This window comes from Danio rerio, chromosome 7 (assembly GCF_049306965.1).
Source record: "Danio rerio strain Tuebingen ecotype United States chromosome 7, GRCz12tu, whole genome shotgun sequence".
NCBI classification, from domain to species: domain Eukaryota; kingdom Metazoa; phylum Chordata; class Actinopteri; order Cypriniformes; family Danionidae; genus Danio; species Danio rerio.
This window is the reverse complement of record NC_133182.1, coordinates 80,395,734-80,412,500: the sequence shown is the minus strand read 5'-3', so window position 1 is coordinate 80,412,500 and position 16,767 is coordinate 80,395,734. Positions and strand designations below refer to the sequence as shown.

Genomic DNA, 16,767 nt, shown 5'->3' with positions numbered 1-16,767 from the left:
TAACCCTAACCCTAACCCTAACCCTAACCCTAACCCTAACCCTAACCCTACCCTAACCCTAACCCTAACCCTAACCCTAACCCTAACCCTAACCCTAACCCTAACCCTAACCCTAACCCTAACCCTAACCCTAACCCTAACCTAACCCTAACCCTAACCCTAACCCTAACCCTAACCCTAACCCTAACCCTAACCCTAACCCTAACCCTAACCCTAACCCTAACCCTAACCCTAACCCTAACCCTAACCCTAACCCTAACCCCTACCCTAACCCTAACCCTAACCCTAACCCTAACCCTAACCCTAACCCTAACCCTAACCTACCCTAACCCTAACCCTAACCCTAACCCTAACCCTAACCCTAACCCTAACCCTAACCCTAACCCTACCCCTAGTTGACTACCCCTAGTTGACTACCCCTAGTTGACTACCCCTAGTTGACTACCCCTAGTTGACTACCCCTAGTTGACTACCCCTAGTTGACTACCCCTAGTTGACTACCCCTAGTTGACTACCCCTAGTTGACTACCCCTAGTTGACTACCCCTAGTTGACTACCCCTAGTTGACTACCCCTAGTTGACTACCCCTAGTTGACTACCCCTAGTTGACTACCCCTAGTTGACTACCCCTAGTTGACTACCCCTAGTTGACTACCCCTAGTTGACTACCCCTAGTTGACTACCCCTAGTTGACTACCCCTAGTTGACTACCCCTAGTTGACTACCCCTAGTTGACTACCCCTAGTTGACTACCCCTAGTTGACTACCCCTAGTTGACTACCCCTAGTTGACTACCCCTAGTTGACTACCCCTAGTTGACTACCCCTAGTTGACTACCCCTAGTTGACTACCCCTAGTTGACTACCCCTAGTTGACTACCCCTAGTTGACTACCCCTAGTTGACTACCCCTAGTTGACTACCCCTAGTTGACTACCCCTAGTTGACTACCCCTAGTTGACTACCCCTAGTTGACTACCCCTAGTTGACTACCCCTAGTTGACTACCCCTAGTTGACTACCCCTAGTTGACTACCCCTAGTTGACTACCCCTAGTTGACTACCCCTAGTTGACTACCCCTAGTTGACTACCCCTAGTTGACTACCCCTAGTTGACTACCCCTAGTTGACTACCCCTAGTTGACTACCCCTAGTTGACTACCCCTAGTTGACTACCCCTAGTTGACTACCCCTAGTTGACTACCCCTAGTTGACTACCCCTAGTTGACTACCCCTAGTTGACTACCCCTAGTTGACTACCCCTAGTTGACTACCCCTAGTTGACTACCCCTAGTTGACTACCCCTAGTTGACTACCCCTAGTTGACTACCCCTAGTTGACTACCCCTAGTTGACTACCCCTAGTTGACTACCCCTAGTTGACTACCCCTAGTTGACTACCCCTAGTTGACTACCCCTAGTTGACTACCCCTAGTTGACTACCCCTAGTTGACTACCCCTAGTTGACTACCCCTAGTTGACTACCCCTAGTTGACTACCCCTAGTTGACTACCCCTAGTTGACTACCCCTAGTTGACTACCCCTAGTTGACTACCCCTAGTTGACTACCCCTAGTTGACTACCCCTAGTTGACTACCCCTAGTTGACTACCCCTAGTTGACTACCCCTAGTTGACTACCCCTAGTTGACTACCCCTAGTTGACTACCCCTAGTTGACTACCCCTAGTTGACTACCCCTAGTTGACTACCCCTAGTTGACTACCCCTAGTTGACTACCCCTAGTTGACTACCCCTAGTTGACTACCCCTAGTTGACTACCCCTAGTTGACTACCCCTAGTTGACTACCCCTAGTTGACTACCCCTAGTTGACTACCCCTAGTTGACTACCCCTAGTTGACTACCCCTAGTTGACTACCCCTAGTTGACTACCCCTAGTTGACTACCCCTAGTTGACTACCCCTAGTTGACTACCCCTAGTTGACTACCCCTAGTTGACTACCCCTAGTTGACTACCCCTAGTTGACTACCCCTAGTTGACTACCCCTAGTTGACTACCCCTAGTTGACTACCCCTAGTTGACTACCCCTAGTTGACTACCCCTAGTTGACTACCCCTAGTTGACTACCCCTAGTTGACTACCCCTAGTTGACTACCCCTAGTTGACTACCCCTAGTTGACTACCCCTAGTTGACTACCCCTAGTTGACTACCCCTAGTTGACTACCCCTAGTTGACTACCCCTAGTTGACTACCCCTAGTTGACTACCCCTAGTTGACTACCCCTAGTTGACTACCCCTAGTTGACTACCCCTAGTTGACTACCCCTAGTTGACTACCCCTAGTTGACTACCCCTAGTTGACTACCCCTAGTTGACTACCCCTAGTTGACTACCCCTAGTTGACTACCCCTAGTTGACTACCCCTAGTTGACTACCCCTAGTTGACTACCCCTAGTTGACTACCCCTAGTTGACTACCCCTAGTTGACTACCCCTAGTTGACTACCCCTAGTTGACTACCCCTAGTTGACTACCCCTAGTTGACTACCCCTAGTTGACTACCCCTAGTTGACTACCCCTAGTTGACTACCCCTAGTTGACTACCCCTAGTTGACTACCCCTAGTTGACTACCCCTAGTTGACTACCCCTAGTTGACTACCCCTAGTTGACTACCCCTAGTTGACTACCCCTAGTTGACTACCCCTAGTTGACTACCCCTAGTTGACTACCCCTAGTTGACTACCCCTAGTTGACTACCCCTAGTTGACTACCCCTAGTTGACTACCCCTAGTTGACTACCCCTAGTTGACTACCCCTAGTTGACTACCCCTAGTTGACTACCCCTAGTTGACTACCCCTAGTTGACTACCCCTAGTTGACTACCCCTAGTTGACTACCCCTAGTTGACTACCCCTAGTTGACTACCCCTAGTTGACTACCCCTAGTTGACTACCCCTAGTTGACTACCCCTAGTTGACTACCCCTAGTTGACTACCCCTAGTTGACTACCCCTAGTTGACTACCCCTAGTTGACTACCCCTAGTTGACTACCCCTAGTTGACTACCCCTAGTTGACTACCCCTAGTTGACTACCCCTAGTTGACTACCCCTAGTTGACTACCCCTAGTTGACTACCCCTAGTTGACTACCCCTAGTTGACTACCCCTAGTTGACTACCCCTAGTTGACTACCCCTAGTTGACTACCCCTAGTTGACTACCCCTAGTTGACTACCCCTAGTTGACTACCCCTAGTTGACTACCCCTAGTTGACTACCCCTAGTTGACTACCCCTAGTTGACTACCCCTAGTTGACTACCCCTAGTTGACTACCCCTAGTTGACTACCCCTAGTTGACTACCCCTAGTTGACTACCCCTAGTTGACTACCCCTAGTTGACTACCCCTAGTTGACTACCCCTAGTTGACTACCCCTAGTTGACTACCCCTAGTTGACTACCCCTAGTTGACTACCCCTAGTTGACTACCCCTAGTTGACTACCCCTAGTTGACTACCCCTAGTTGACTACCCCTAGTTGACTACCCCTAGTTGACTACCCCTAGTTGACTACCCCTAGTTGACTACCCCTAGTTGACTACCCCTAGTTGACTACCCCTAGTTGACTACCCCTAGTTGACTACCCCTAGTTGACTACCCCTAGTTGACTACCCCTAGTTGACTACCCCTAGTTGACTACCCCTAGTTGACTACCCCTAGTTGACTACCCCTAGTTGACTACCCCTAGTTGACTACCCCTAGTTGACTACCCCTAGTTGACTACCCCTAGTTGACTACCCCTAGTTGACTACCCCTAGTTGACTACCCCTAGTTGACTACCCCTAGTTGACTACCCCTAGTTGACTACCCCTAGTTGACTACCCCTAGTTGACTACCCCTAGTTGACTACCCCTAGTTGACTACCCCTAGTTGACTACCCCTAGTTGACTACCCCTAGTTGACTACCCCTAGTTGACTACCCCTAGTTGACTACCCCTAGTTGACTACCCCTAGTTGACTACCCCTAGTTGACTACCCCTAGTTGACTACCCCTAGTTGACTACCCCTAGTTGACTACCCCTAGTTGACTACCCCTAGTTGACTACCCCTAGTTGACTACCCCTAGTTGACTACCCCTAGTTGACTACCCCTAGTTGACTACCCCTAGTTGACTACCCCTAGTTGACTACCCCTAGTTGACTACCCCTAGTTGACTACCCCTAGTTGACTACCCCTAGTTGACTACCCCTAGTTGACTACCCCTAGTTGACTACCCCTAGTTGACTACCCCTAGTTGACTACCCCTAGTTGACTACCCCTAGTTGACTACCCCTAGTTGACTACCCCTAGTTGACTACCCCTAGTTGACTACCCCTAGTTGACTACCCCTAGTTGACTACCCCTAGTTGACTACCCCTAGTTGACTACCCCTAGTTGACTACCCCTAGTTGACTACCCCTAGTTGACTACCCCTAGTTGACTACCCCTAGTTGACTACCCCTAGTTGACTACCCCTAGTTGACTACCCCTAGTTGACTACCCCTAGTTGACTACCCCTAGTTGACTACCCCTAGTTGACTACCCCTAGTTGACTACCCCTAGTTGACTACCCCTAGTTGACTACCCCTAGTTGACTACCCCTAGTTGACTACCCCTAGTTGACTACCCCTAGTTGACTACCCCTAGTTGACTACCCCTAGTTGACTACCCCTAGTTGACTACCCCTAGTTGACTACCCCTAGTTGACTACCCCTAGTTGACTACCCCTAGTTGACTACCCCTAGTTGACTACCCCTAGTTGACTACCCCTAGTTGACTACCCCTAGTTGACTACCCCTAGTTGACTACCCCTAGTTGACTACCCCTAGTTGACTACCCCTAGTTGACTACCCCTAGTTGACTACCCCTAGTTGACTACCCCTAGTTGACTACCCCTAGTTGACTACCCCTAGTTGACTACCCCTAGTTGACTACCCCTAGTTGACTACCCCTAGTTGACTACCCCTAGTTGACTACCCCTAGTTGACTACCCCTAGTTGACTACCCCTAGTTGACTACCCCTAGTTGACTACCCCTAGTTGACTACCCCTAGTTGACTACCCCTAGTTGACTACCCCTAGTTGACTACCCCTAGTTGACTACCCCTAGTTGACTACCCCTAGTTGACTACCCCTAGTTGACTACCCCTAGTTGACTACCCCTAGTTGACTACCCCTAGTTGACTACCCCTAGTTGACTACCCCTAGTTGACTACCCCTAGTTGACTACCCCTAGTTGACTACCCCTAGTTGACTACCCCTAGTTGACTACCCCTAGTTGACTACCCCTAGTTGACTACCCCTAGTTGACTACCCCTAGTTGACTACCCCTAGTTGACTACCCCTAGTTGACTACCCCTAGTTGACTACCCCTAGTTGACTACCCCTAGTTGACTACCCCTAGTTGACTACCCCTAGTTGACTACCCCTAGTTGACTACCCCTAGTTGACTACCCCTAGTTGACTACCCCTAGTTGACTACCCCTAGTTGACTACCCCTAGTTGACTACCCCTAGTTGACTACCCCTAGTTGACTACCCCTAGTTGACTACCCCTAGTTGACTACCCCTAGTTGACTACCCCTAGTTGACTACCCCTAGTTGACTACCCCTAGTTGACTACCCCTAGTTGACTACCCCTAGTTGACTACCCCTAGTTGACTACCCCTAGTTGACTACCCCTAGTTGACTACCCCTAGTTGACTACCCCTAGTTGACTACCCCTAGTTGACTACCCCTAGTTGACTACCCCTAGTTGACTACCCCTAGTTGACTACCCCTAGTTGACTACCCCTAGTTGACTACCCCTAGTTGACTACCCCTAGTTGACTACCCCTAGTTGACTACCCCTAGTTGACTACCCCTAGTTGACTACCCCTAGTTGACTACCCCTAGTTGACTACCCCTAGTTGACTACCCCTAGTTGACTACCCCTAGTTGACTACCCCTAGTTGACTACCCCTAGTTGACTACCCCTAGTTGACTACCCCTAGTTGACTACCCCTAGTTGACTACCCCTAGTTGACTACCCCTAGTTGACTACCCCTAGTTGACTACCCCTAGTTGACTACCCCTAGTTGACTACCCCTAGTTGACTACCCCTAGTTGACTACCCCTAGTTGACTACCCCTAGTTGACTACCCCTAGTTGACTACCCCTAGTTGACTACCCCTAGTTGACTACCCCTAGTTGACTACCCCTAGTTGACTACCCCTAGTTGACTACCCCTAGTTGACTACCCCTAGTTGACTACCCCTAGTTGACTACCCCTAGTTGACTACCCCTAGTTGACTACCCCTAGTTGACTACCCCTAGTTGACTACCCCTAGTTGACTACCCCTAGTTGACTACCCCTAGTTGACTACCCCTAGTTGACTACCCCTAGTTGACTACCCCTAGTTGACTACCCCTAGTTGACTACCCCTAGTTGACTACCCCTAGTTGACTACCCCTAGTTGACTACCCCTAGTTGACTACCCCTAGTTGACTACCCCTAGTTGACTACCCCTAGTTGACTACCCCTAGTTGACTACCCCTAGTTGACTACCCCTAGTTGACTACCCCTAGTTGACTACCCCTAGTTGACTACCCCTAGTTGACTACCCCTAGTTGACTACCCCTAGTTGACTACCCCTAGTTGACTACCCCTAGTTGACTACCCCTAGTTGACTACCCCTAGTTGACTACCCCTAGTTGACTACCCCTAGTTGACTACCCCTAGTTGACTACCCCTAGTTGACTACCCCTAGTTGACTACCCCTAGTTGACTACCCCTAGTTGACTACCCCTAGTTGACTACCCCTAGTTGACTACCCCTAGTTGACTACCCCTAGTTGACTACCCCTAGTTGACTACCCCTAGTTGACTACCCCTAGTTGACTACCCCTAGTTGACTACCCCTAGTTGACTACCCCTAGTTGACTACCCCTAGTTGACTACCCCTAGTTGACTACCCCTAGTTGACTACCCCTAGTTGACTACCCCTAGTTGACTACCCCTAGTTGACTACCCCTAGTTGACTACCCCTAGTTGACTACCCCTAGTTGACTACCCCTAGTTGACTACCCCTAGTTGACTACCCCTAGTTGACTACCCCTAGTTGACTACCCCTAGTTGACTACCCCTAGTTGACTACCCCTAGTTGACTACCCCTAGTTGACTACCCCTAGTTGACTACCCCTAGTTGACTACCCCTAGTTGACTACCCCTAGTTGACTACCCCTAGTTGACTACCCCTAGTTGACTACCCCTAGTTGACTACCCCTAGTTGACTACCCCTAGTTGACTACCCCTAGTTGACTACCCCTAGTTGACTACCCCTAGTTGACTACCCCTAGTTGACTACCCCTAGTTGACTACCCCTAGTTGACTACCCCTAGTTGACTACCCCTAGTTGACTACCCCTAGTTGACTACCCCTAGTTGACTACCCCTAGTTGACTACCCCTAGTTGACTACCCCTAGTTGACTACCCCTAGTTGACTACCCCTAGTTGACTACCCCTAGTTGACTACCCCTAGTTGACTACCCCTAGTTGACTACCCCTAGTTGACTACCCCTAGTTGACTACCCCTAGTTGACTACCCCTAGTTGACTACCCCTAGTTGACTACCCCTAGTTGACTACCCCTAGTTGACTACCCCTAGTTGACTACCCCTAGTTGACTACCCCTAGTTGACTACCCCTAGTTGACTACCCCTAGTTGACTACCCCTAGTTGACTACCCCTAGTTGACTACCCCTAGTTGACTACCCCTAGTTGACTACCCCTAGTTGACTACCCCTAGTTGACTACCCCTAGTTGACTACCCCTAGTTGACTACCCCTAGTTGACTACCCCTAGTTGACTACCCCTAGTTGACTACCCCTAGTTGACTACCCCTAGTTGACTACCCCTAGTTGACTACCCCTAGTTGACTACCCCTAGTTGACTACCCCTAGTTGACTACCCCTAGTTGACTACCCCTAGTTGACTACCCCTAGTTGACTACCCCTAGTTGACTACCCCTAGTTGACTACCCCTAGTTGACTACCCCTAGTTGACTACCCCTAGTTGACTACCCCTAGTTGACTACCCCTAGTTGACTACCCCTAGTTGACTACCCCTAGTTGACTACCCCTAGTTGACTACCCCTAGTTGACTACCCCTAGTTGACTACCCCTAGTTGACTACCCCTAGTTGACTACCCCTAGTTGACTACCCCTAGTTGACTACCCCTAGTTGACTACCCCTAGTTGACTACCCCTAGTTGACTACCCCTAGTTGACTACCCCTAGTTGACTACCCCTAGTTGACTACCCCTAGTTGACTACCCCTAGTTGACTACCCCTAGTTGACTACCCCTAGTTGACTACCCCTAGTTGACTACCCCTAGTTGACTACCCCTAGTTGACTACCCCTAGTTGACTACCCCTAGTTGACTACCCCTAGTTGACTACCCCTAGTTGACTACCCCTAGTTGACTACCCCTAGTTGACTACCCCTAGTTGACTACCCCTAGTTGACTACCCCTAGTTGACTACCCCTAGTTGACTACCCCTAGTTGACTACCCCTAGTTGACTACCCCTAGTTGACTACCCCTAGTTGACTACCCCTAGTTGACTACCCCTAGTTGACTACCCCTAGTTGACTACCCCTAGTTGACTACCCCTAGTTGACTACCCCTAGTTGACTACCCCTAGTTGACTACCCCTAGTTGACTACCCCTAGTTGACTACCCCTAGTTGACTACCCCTAGTTGACTACCCCTAGTTGACTACCCCTAGTTGACTACCCCTAGTTGACTACCCCTAGTTGACTACCCCTAGTTGACTACCCCTAGTTGACTACCCCTAGTTGACTACCCCTAGTTGACTACCCCTAGTTGACTACCCCTAGTTGACTACCCCTAGTTGACTACCCCTAGTTGACTACCCCTAGTTGACTACCCCTAGTTGACTACCCCTAGTTGACTACCCCTAGTTGACTACCCCTAGTTGACTACCCCTAGTTGACTACCCCTAGTTGACTACCCCTAGTTGACTACCCCTAGTTGACTACCCCTAGTTGACTACCCCTAGTTGACTACCCCTAGTTGACTACCCCTAGTTGACTACCCCTAGTTGACTACCCCTAGTTGACTACCCCTAGTTGACTACCCCTAGTTGACTACCCCTAGTTGACTACCCCTAGTTGACTACCCCTAGTTGACTACCCCTAGTTGACTACCCCTAGTTGACTACCCCTAGTTGACTACCCCTAGTTGACTACCCCTAGTTGACTACCCCTAGTTGACTACCCCTAGTTGACTACCCCTAGTTGACTACCCCTAGTTGACTACCCCTAGTTGACTACCCCTAGTTGACTACCCCTAGTTGACTACCCCTAGTTGACTACCCCTAGTTGACTACCCCTAGTTGACTACCCCTAGTTGACTACCCCTAGTTGACTACCCCTAGTTGACTACCCCTAGTTGACTACCCCTAGTTGACTACCCCTAGTTGACTACCCCTAGTTGACTACCCCTAGTTGACTACCCCTAGTTGACTACCCCTAGTTGACTACCCCTAGTTGACTACCCCTAGTTGACTACCCCTAGTTGACTACCCCTAGTTGACTACCCCTAGTTGACTACCCCTAGTTGACTACCCCTAGTTGACTACCCCTAGTTGACTACCCCTAGTTGACTACCCCTAGTTGACTACCCCTAGTTGACTACCCCTAGTTGACTACCCCTAGTTGACTACCCCTAGTTGACTACCCCTAGTTGACTACCCCTAGTTGACTACCCCTAGTTGACTACCCCTAGTTGACTACCCCTAGTTGACTACCCCTAGTTGACTACCCCTAGTTGACTACCCCTAGTTGACTACCCCTAGTTGACTACCCCTAGTTGACTACCCCTAGTTGACTACCCCTAGTTGACTACCCCTAGTTGACTACCCCTAGTTGACTACCCCTAGTTGACTACCCCTAGTTGACTACCCCTAGTTGACTACCCCTAGTTGACTACCCCTAGTTGACTACCCCTAGTTGACTACCCCTAGTTGACTACCCCTAGTTGACTACCCCTAGTTGACTACCCCTAGTTGACTACCCCTAGTTGACTACCCCTAGTTGACTACCCCTAGTTGACTACCCCTAGTTGACTACCCCTAGTTGACTACCCCTAGTTGACTACCCCTAGTTGACTACCCCTAGTTGACTACCCCTAGTTGACTACCCCTAGTTGACTACCCCTAGTTGACTACCCCTAGTTGACTACCCCTAGTTGACTACCCCTAGTTGACTACCCCTAGTTGACTACCCCTAGTTGACTACCCCTAGTTGACTACCCCTAGTTGACTACCCCTAGTTGACTACCCCTAGTTGACTACCCCTAGTTGACTACCCCTAGTTGACTACCCCTAGTTGACTACCCCTAGTTGACTACCCCTAGTTGACTACCCCTAGTTGACTACCCCTAGTTGACTACCCCTAGTTGACTACCCCTAGTTGACTACCCCTAGTTGACTACCCCTAGTTGACTACCCCTAGTTGACTACCCCTAGTTGACTACCCCTAGTTGACTACCCCTAGTTGACTACCCCTAGTTGACTACCCCTAGTTGACTACCCCTAGTTGACTACCCCTAGTTGACTACCCCTAGTTGACTACCCCTAGTTGACTACCCCTAGTTGACTACCCCTAGTTGACTACCCCTAGTTGACTACCCCTAGTTGACTACCCCTAGTTGACTACCCCTAGTTGACTACCCCTAGTTGACTACCCCTAGTTGACTACCCCTAGTTGACTACCCCTAGTTGACTACCCCTAGTTGACTACCCCTAGTTGACTACCCCTAGTTGACTACCCCTAGTTGACTACCCCTAGTTGACTACCCCTAGTTGACTACCCCTAGTTGACTACCCCTAGTTGACTACCCCTAGTTGACTACCCCTAGTTGACTACCCCTAGTTGACTACCCCTAGTTGACTACCCCTAGTTGACTACCCCTAGTTGACTACCCCTAGTTGACTACCCCTAGTTGACTACCCCTAGTTGACTACCCCTAGTTGACTACCCCTAGTTGACTACCCCTAGTTGACTACCCCTAGTTGACTACCCCTAGTTGACTACCCCTAGTTGACTACCCCTAGTTGACTACCCCTAGTTGACTACCCCTAGTTGACTACCCCTAGTTGACTACCCCTAGTTGACTACCCCTAGTTGACTACCCCTAGTTGACTACCCCTAGTTGACTACCCCTAGTTGACTACCCCTAGTTGACTACCCCTAGTTGACTACCCCTAGTTGACTACCCCTAGTTGACTACCCCTAGTTGACTACCCCTAGTTGACTACCCCTAGTTGACTACCCCTAGTTGACTACCCCTAGTTGACTACCCCTAGTTGACTACCCCTAGTTGACTACCCCTAGTTGACTACCCCTAGTTGACTACCCCTAGTTGACTACCCCTAGTTGACTACCCCTAGTTGACTACCCCTAGTTGACTACCCCTAGTTGACTACCCCTAGTTGACTACCCCTAGTTGACTACCCCTAGTTGACTACCCCTAGTTGACTACCCCTAGTTGACTACCCCTAGTTGACTACCCCTAGTTGACTACCCCTAGTTGACTACCCCTAGTTGACTACCCCTAGTTGACTACCCCTAGTTGACTACCCCTAGTTGACTACCCCTAGTTGACTACCCCTAGTTGACTACCCCTAGTTGACTACCCCTAGTTGACTACCCCTAGTTGACTACCCCTAGTTGACTACCCCTAGTTGACTACCCCTAGTTGACTACCCCTAGTTGACTACCCCTAGTTGACTACCCCTAGTTGACTACCCCTAGTTGACTACCCCTAGTTGACTACCCCTAGTTGACTACCCCTAGTTGACTACCCCTAGTTGACTACCCCTAGTTGACTACCCCTAGTTGACTACCCCTAGTTGACTACCCCTAGTTGACTACCCCTAGTTGACTACCCCTAGTTGACTACCCCTAGTTGACTACCCCTAGTTGACTACCCCTAGTTGACTACCCCTAGTTGACTACCCCTAGTTGACTACCCCTAGTTGACTACCCCTAGTTGACTACCCCTAGTTGACTACCCCTAGTTGACTACCCCTAGTTGACTACCCCTAGTTGACTACCCCTAGTTGACTACCCCTAGTTGACTACCCCTAGTTGACTACCCCTAGTTGACTACCCCTAGTTGACTACCCCTAGTTGACTACCCCTAGTTGACTACCCCTAGTTGACTACCCCTAGTTGACTACCCCTAGTTGACTACCCCTAGTTGACTACCCCTAGTTGACTACCCCTAGTTGACTACCCCTAGTTGACTACCCCTAGTTGACTACCCCTAGTTGACTACCCCTAGTTGACTACCCCTAGTTGACTACCCCTAGTTGACTACCCCTAGTTGACTACCCCTAGTTGACTACCCCTAGTTGACTACCCCTAGTTGACTACCCCTAGTTGACTACCCCTAGTTGACTACCCCTAGTTGACTACCCCTAGTTGACTACCCCTAGTTGACTACCCCTAGTTGACTACCCCTAGTTGACTACCCCTAGTTGACTACCCCTAGTTGACTACCCCTAGTTGACTACCCCTAGTTGACTACCCCTAGTTGACTACCCCTAGTTGACTACCCCTAGTTGACTACCCCTAGTTGACTACCCCTAGTTGACTACCCCTAGTTGACTACCCCTAGTTGACTACCCCTAGTTGACTACCCCTAGTTGACTACCCCTAGTTGACTACCCCTAGTTGACTACCCCTAGTTGACTACCCCTAGTTGACTACCCCTAGTTGACTACCCCTAGTTGACTACCCCTAGTTGACTACCCCTAGTTGACTACCCCTAGTTGACTACCCCTAGTTGACTACCCCTAGTTGACTACCCCTAGTTGACTACCCCTAGTTGACTACCCCTAGTTGACTACCCCTAGTTGACTACCCCTAGTTGACTACCCCTAGTTGACTACCCCTAGTTGACTACCCCTAGTTGACTACCCCTAGTTGACTACCCCTAGTTGACTACCCCTAGTTGACTACCCCTAGTTGACTACCCCTAGTTGACTACCCCTAGTTGACTACCCCTAGTTGACTACCCCTAGTTGACTACCCCTAGTTGACTACCCCTAGTTGACTACCCCTAGTTGACTACCCCTAGTTGACTACCCCTAGTTGACTACCCCTAGTTGACTACCCCTAGTTGACTACCCCTAGTTGACTACCCCTAGTTGACTACCCCTAGTTGACTACCCCTAGTTGACTACCCCTAGTTGACTACCCCTAGTTGACTACCCCTAGTTGACTACCCCTAGTTGACTACCCCTAGTTGACTACCCCTAGTTGACTACCCCTAGTTGACTACCCCTAGTTGACTACCCCTAGTTGACTACCCCTAGTTGACTACCCCTAGTTGACTACCCCTAGTTGACTACCCCTAGTTGACTACCCCTAGTTGACTACCCCTAGTTGACTACCCCTAGTTGACTACCCCTAGTTGACTACCCCTAGTTGACTACCCCTAGTTGACTACCCCTAGTTGACTAATTAATAATTAATAATTATGTATTATAAAGAATATTATTATATTAATAAATAACTACTAATTCAGTAAACTAGGGGTTCAGTTCAGTAGGGGTAATGTTCTCAACTTAAGAACTGACCAGATTTTGTTTAGGGTTGTGTGTTAAAATTAGATTCTTCAGTTACAAATTATCTGGTTTTAGGGTTAAGTTTGAGGGAAGGTTGTTATTCACAATTAGGTTCTACTTAAGGTTAGACATGGTATAGTCAATTTTGCTTCAATGCTTAAAGAAATGATTTGTTGCTCTGAGAAGTTCGTTTAGGATTGGTTAAGAAACCCTTGTGGTTAGTGTTAGGTGTAAGAACGTGGTATATTCTGGTCTACAAAAAAAAAATAAAAATAAAAAAAAAAAAAGTAGATGAAGATTCAAAATGCTTGTTGAGACAATGCAAGAAAGAGCTGAACATTGAACAATCTTGGTGATTGGTGTGTGGATGGAATAAATGATGATTCAAGTGACATAGTATCCAAGTAGATAATGTCGATCCAAGATAAAGGCTAGTGTTCGAAGAGAAAAGAAAAAGGATTGTTCAACTGATTAGTTTTCAAAGATTGCACTAAAAAAATCCAGATGACCAAGATGTAGATTTAAAAAAAAAAAAAAAAAAAAATGCATATGAAAGATCCAATAGATGATCTGACATTAAAATGATCCGAATAAGCAAACTCTTTTTGGTTGGCAGATTCTATTTATAAAAAGTATGAACATGATCCAAATACATGCCAAGCTTCTTTCTGTTGTTTAGGGGTGAGGGTTGGTTAGGGCTGTTTCGTTCGCATTAAATTTAGTTACTTATGTTAGGCCATATTTGCTGCTATATATTCTTCTACGTAACAGTTCAGAAAGAGGAACCCAGGGATGTTAGACCTTTTTAGGCCATGCACTCCAGCCTTTCTGGGCTTCATGTTCCCACACACCACACTCAAAAAAATTAATTTTGGCTTTTGTTGGTCCAAACAATATAACCATGTTTAAATTAAACAATTTGCTTATGTTTGTGTACTAAAAATAAAATTGTGTTGGAAAAAATTAGAAAAAGCAAGTTTTCATATGTAAACAGCTTGCTTAATTAACATGAATGAAAGGGAGTTGTTGCTTCTGCAGTACTGCATTTTGGTCAATAGGTGGAGTAATCTGCACATGCGCAGTTTCAAAACACAGGAAGTAAGAAGATTCAAACCACAACGATCACTCTCAGCTCTTTTAGATTGGCGCCATAATATGGGAATCAAAAGATGAAGATTACAGTACAAATTGAGAACGTGCACAGAAAACTTTCCCCAATGTGGACACACAGGTGAGATTTTTTTACTTTGTATGTATTTATATTGAGGCTGTGACAACATTTGAATCATTAATGAACTTCCTTGTAATACTATGTTGTGTTTGTGTATAGTATTGTTATGAAATTGTCATGTTTCCTGTGTCTTTTCACATTAAAGGCAGATAAATTTCTAGTTTTTTTTGCATTCCTGTGAAATTTTATACTTGGTATATATTAACCCCAAAATAGAGTTGCAAACGTTGGTAGTAAGAAATAGTCTAATTTTAAATAAGTGTCAAGCAGTTTGTCAAGTTTTAATGCCAGTTTATTTAACTTACATAATAATTAAAGGGTGGTGTTGGCACAAGCATATGTGACACTTAAATAGGATGACATCTAGCATGATGACATATTTAATGTAAGCTTTTGTTTGGTCATCTAGCACATTTAAACTTAAGTTTAGTAGTTTGCAGTTTTTTTTTTTTTTTCCATTTTCATTATTATAAATATTATTCTAAATGCTATATATTTATACTATTATATTTTATTATTACAAAACTTTGCTCAATCGCATCTTTTTTTCTCCCTCAGGTTTACAGCTCAGCCTGTCCCATATATGGTTGAGGAGACTGTGGATAATCCAGGTACTATGCCTTTAGATGCCTAGACACACATTAAAATGATGTACAGTAAACATTACTAGTAATTAACTACTTATTTAGTAAATTACTAATTGTCATTTCATGTCGTTTAGAACATCACCAGTGGAAAAAAGGTGTGAATGCATCCTCAAAGACCTTGTGAGGGAGTACACGGTAAGCTATTTACTTTTTTACATTTTGCATTTTCCTCTTAAACCAATTCCTCCATTCACCTTTGATCTGTTGGTAAACGTTTTATTTTTTTACTTGACATTTTTAGGATGCTGGACATGATGAAGCACAAACCTTGATGTGCAACACTACCTTATGAATCTACAGTAGTTACATTAACATTTAGCAGACTCTTTTGTCTAAAGTGACTTACAATTAAGACATTCAGCAAATCAACAAGAAGAGGCGATACACCCAACATGTGCTAATTATACAAAAAATTTAAGAATTAAGAATGCTTCTACATGTGGTTTGTCAAGCCCACTCACCTGTGTGAAGCAGACTTCATGCACAATGTTTTGTGTTTTTTTTTTTTTTAGATATAAGGAGTGGTTGTAAGAAAGTCTTGTGCAAATGTGCAGAAATGGTGCCCAGAGAGATGAATGTGTCTAGCTATTACGTTCTGTGATGGTTGGTCTAATTTATGGTGTAATGCTGATCGTGTTACTTTGCTTTAAAGTGGTAATCTTTCTTTGAGCAACTGAAGTGTTATCTGCTTTTTCAGTGTACAGCATAGTTTACAAAAGAAGAATTAATTTTTCTAAGTATATTTTTGTGACTCATTTAATGGCAGAATATTATTTTTAAATGTTTTGTAATATATGAAACTAATTTGAAAACTGTATTTTATGATGTTTTTGTAAGCTTATTTTTGTAAATCATTTATTGATTTTAATGTACTTAATACTTTTATTACTATTATTTTAATAGTATATTGTACATACAGTATTTTAACTTATTGTAATAAGTGAAGATACAGATAAAGACAATATTTTGATTTTGATAATCGTTTTATTGCTGTACAATTTGTAAAACTGTAAAAATGCTATTGAATAAACTCAATGAAACAGAAACTATTTTTATTTGGTTAAACATAACAATATAAATTTTAGAATAATTGAACTTAAATAACTACATTGATTAAAGCTAAATTATGAATGCTACATTGATTGAACTAAACAACATTACCTTTATGTAACTAACTTAAGTTCACTAAAATAAATATTCTTTCTTTAAGGTAACTTAACTCAGTTACGTGGAACCAGTGGACAAAAAAAAAAAAAAAAAAAAA

The 16,767-nt window shown here is 46.2% G+C and overlaps 1 long non-coding RNA gene across 1 annotated transcript; it reads left to right on the top strand.

Moving 5' to 3' along the window:
• The first annotated feature begins 14,716 nt into the window (after positions 1 to 14,716).
• Positions 14,717 to 16,543, top strand: LOC141375225 (uncharacterized). The gene is made up of 4 exons (XR_012382921.1): positions 14,717 to 14,856; positions 15,415 to 15,467; positions 15,578 to 15,638; positions 15,745 to 16,543. It is a non-coding gene; the product is annotated as an uncharacterized lncRNA (long non-coding RNA).
• The last annotated feature ends 224 nt before the right edge of the window (positions 16,544 to 16,767 follow it).